This window comes from Piliocolobus tephrosceles, chromosome 4 (genome assembly GCF_002776525.5).
Source record: "Piliocolobus tephrosceles isolate RC106 chromosome 4, ASM277652v3, whole genome shotgun sequence".
Classification (NCBI taxonomy): domain Eukaryota; kingdom Metazoa; phylum Chordata; class Mammalia; order Primates; family Cercopithecidae; genus Piliocolobus; species Piliocolobus tephrosceles.
The window spans coordinates 125357413-125361527 of record NC_045437.1 but is presented as its reverse complement, the minus strand read 5'-3'; positions in this window follow the sequence as shown (position 1 = coordinate 125361527).

Genomic DNA, 4115 nt, shown 5'->3' with positions numbered 1-4115 from the left:
GTAGAGACGGGGTTTCACCATGTTAGCCAGGATGGTCTTGATATCCTGACCTCGTGATCCACCTGTCTCGGCCTCCCAAAGTGCTGGGATTACAGGCTTGAGCCACCACGTCCGGCCTTGATTTGCATTTCTCTGATGGCCTCTGGAATAACTTTTAAATTCATTGTATGTTAAAATAAAATATTTTTATATCATTAGTTATATAGATCGTATTACTAACATTAATCTCATTCATTTGTATTTTCCTTTCCTTTCCTTTCCTTTCCTTTCCTTTCCTTTCCTTTCCTTTCCTTTCCTTTCCTCCTTTCCTTTCCTTTCCTTTCCTTTCCTTTCCTTTCCTTTCCTTTCCTTTCCTTTCCTTTCCTTTCCTTTCCTTCTTTCTTTCTTTCTTTTTCTTTTTCTTTTTTTTTTCTTGAGGCAGAGTCTCTCTGTGTCACCCAGGCTGGAGTGCAGTGGTGCTATCTCAGCTCACTGCAGCCTCCGCCTCCCAGGTTCAAACAATTCTCATGCCTCAGCCTCCCAGGTAGCTGGGATTACAGGCACCTGCCACCATGCCTGAATAATTTTTGTATTTTTAGTAGAGACAAGGTTTTGCCATGTTGTCCAGACTGGTCTCGAACTCCAGACATCAAGAGATCCTCCTGCCTCAGCCTTCCAAAGTGCTGGGATTGCAGGCGTGCGTCACCGTGCCTGGTCGGTATTTATTTTCTTATGAAGTTACTAGAAAATTAAAAATTCCATGGATTTCTGGCAAATGCCACAGCTTGCAAGCTGTGATATATTTCTATCAGACAGTGCTAATCTAGAATATACATCTAACCTTTCCATCCAACTTCACACATTTTTCTTACCACTCTGGCTTTTACAGACATATAAAAATTTTAGCCCCTTGTATAGGATTAAATTTTGTAGTATTTCTGTTTATTCATATGAAAAGTAAAAAATTTAAATCTATGGACATGAGAAATATCTAGATATTTTTAAAAACCATGAAAGCTGGGTACAGTGGCTCACACCTGTAATCCCCGCACTTTGGGAGGCCAAGGCAGGGTGATCACCTGAGGTCAGGAGTTTGAGATCAACCTGGCCAGCATGGTGAGACCCTGTTTCTACTAAAAATACAAAAATTAGCCAGGTGTGGTGGTCTGTCCTGTGATCCCAGCTACTTGGGAAGCTAAGGTGGGAGAATCCCTTGAACCTGGGAGGCAGAGGTAGCAGTGAGCCAAGATCACGCTACTGCACTCCAGCTTGGGCAACAGTGTGAGACCATCTCAAAAACCAACCAAACAAACAAAGAAACTACCATGGAATTTGTTTGAAAAGTTGGGAACATCACAAATAATTTCCATAAACTGTCTCTTAGAATAACAGACTCATTGTACTTAGCTGTCATAATTTAGACTTGTTTTATTCTTAGAAAGTAAAGATGTTTTTGAGATAATATTAAGCAGTTATACTCAATTTGCAACATAAATCTGGATTATCAATGATATCGAAATATTTTAAACTGTATAGACACAACTTTAAGATAATATACTGCAGATCTACAAACCATTATGTGTATTAGATTTCAGATTTTATAGATATTTTAAAAGGTTATCTCATTTCTGTACATTACTGCATGTTACCTAATATTCACAGTGAAATCCAGGGCAGTACTCTGCATGAAAAACCTGACTATTTCTCTAGTGAAACGTATGAACATTCGCAATAAATGGAATAAATGGAGTGGGCAAATTGTGTCATTTCAGTCCGAGTTAGAAACATATGTGAGATAGGTTGAGGTCAGGATGGGTTTTGCCGCAAAATAAATTCTGAAAAAATCTTTTGGTTTCCAGATATTTTTGGATTTTGGAAGTGTGGGTAAGGAGTTGTGAAGTTGTATTGTGTTAATACTAAATTACTGAACCAGACTTATTCTTTATTCATCTTTTTAACTCAAAAAAGAACTATAACAGTGTATTTTTAGCTTCCTTTTCTTCTTATATGTTAACTGCCACAAAAGTATGTATTGGAATTATTTGGTTTTATGATGCTATAAGACTAAAAATTCAAATAATTATTGTATAACTAGCAGGAAAACAAAACTTATGCCATTAAAATATTCAGGTACCTGAAGACTGACTGACTTATTTTGTCACTTCACCTTTTCTGTGAGTCAAAATTTTCATTAATTCTTTACGGCCTTTAAACATAGTTTTCACCAAAACTAAGAGGAGGTAGAAAAAGAAAAATAGGTATACAAGTCTGCAATTTGAACTTAAACACAGAAAGCCTTTTCAGTAGGAATTATCTATTTTAATGTTACTGTTTTAAAATACCAAAAATTGTTCTTTTTATTTTCTGAATCTAGGACCCAAATTTTTTTGAATCTCCTGAAAACCACTAGCAGTTGTTTTATTACTTAAAGAAAGTGACGCTGAAAAATACTGTTGAAATAATATTGACTTATCCTGTATGTTTTCTTTGGTGTTCAAACATATGCTTTCTATTTTTATCTCTCCTTCAGTGGTCTTAATCCAGGCCATAATAAATTCTTTGTCCAAGCTCCAGCCTCTTTCAAACAATCCTAGCCTCCACATTCTTCCTATGTGGGTCCTCTTCAAGGCCAAAGCACCACATGGCTGTGGTTAACTCTTATTGCACTCTTATTCTGTGCCAGATCCTTAGTTAGGCACTTTTTAGATCTCTTTTTATTTTTATCTTTGAATTTTTGCAACAAATTTTGGTTATAAAATGATATTCAGTCAATCAGAATTTATGAAACTTCCCCAAAGTGAGGAATCGCTGAAAATCGCAGTTAAGATTATAAGTGCTGTCTGAATTTCTTGTTTTCTAAATGTCATTCTCTTTCAGGGGAATAAGCACCAATTAACTGAATTATTAAATCACTTTCTATATCTTCTAAAGAATACTCTAGGGAGTTCACCAGGATGAATTCAAACATAGTCCATGTACATAGTAATTTATATAATTGTGCTACAATGTTAAAGTTATAAAAGAAGTGCAGGTTTTATTTGTTTTTATAATCAGCACAAGTCAACATTCAGTTTGGATGTTATTTCTTTCTCTAGACTATTACTTCTAGCTAGAAATCTCAGTCCATGTTGAATATTACATAGAAGTGGTGAAGCACCCTGGAATACTATGCAGCCATAAAAAAATAATGAGATCCTGTCTTTTGTGGGAACATGGGTGGAACTGCAGGCCATTATCCTTAGCAAACTAACACAGGAACAGAAAACCAAATCCTGCATGTTTTCTCTTATATGTGGGAGCTAAATGATGAGAACTCATGAACACAAAGAAGGGAACAGCAGACACTGGGAACTACTTGAAGGTGCAGGGTGGGAAGAGGGAGAGGAGCAGAAAAAATAGCTATTGGGTACTCGGCATAGCACACTGGTGACAAAGTAATCTGTACAACAAAACCCTGTGACAAAGATTTACCCATATAACAAACCTGTGCATGTACCCCAGAACCTAAAATAAAAGTTTGGAGAAAAAAAAAGAAATGGTAAAGTAAATATCCTATCTTAATTCTTAGTGGAGGGAAAAAGCAGTCAGTCTATCAGCATAACGTATGATGTAAGCTATAGGTTTTCTGTATATTACTTTTATCAAGTTGAGAAAATTCTATTACTGCTTTGCTGAGGGTTTTTATCAGGAATGGAGGATAGATTTTCTTAAAGGCATTTTCTATATTTATTGAAGTAATATATTTTCTTCTTTCTTAAAACAGTTTGTTAATATGGTGGACTACATTATTTTGAATGTTAAATCAGTCTTGCATTCCTGGGATACACTCCACTTGGTCATGATGTGTATTCTATTTAAATATTCTTAGATTTATTAAAATTGTGTTTAAGAGTATGCATCTATGTTAATAAGGGATATTGGTCTGTAATTCACTTTTCTTGTATAACAGCTATAAGGTTTTGTGTGAAGGAGAGGCTAATATCATAGACTGAATTGGGAGGTATACTCTTTTCTAAAGTATTCTGGACAAGTTTATGTAAAAATGGTATTATTCTCCCTTAAATGTTTCGTAGACATCATCTTGAAGATATCTGGCCCTAGCATTGTTTTTTTTTTTTTTTTTTTTTTTTTTTTTT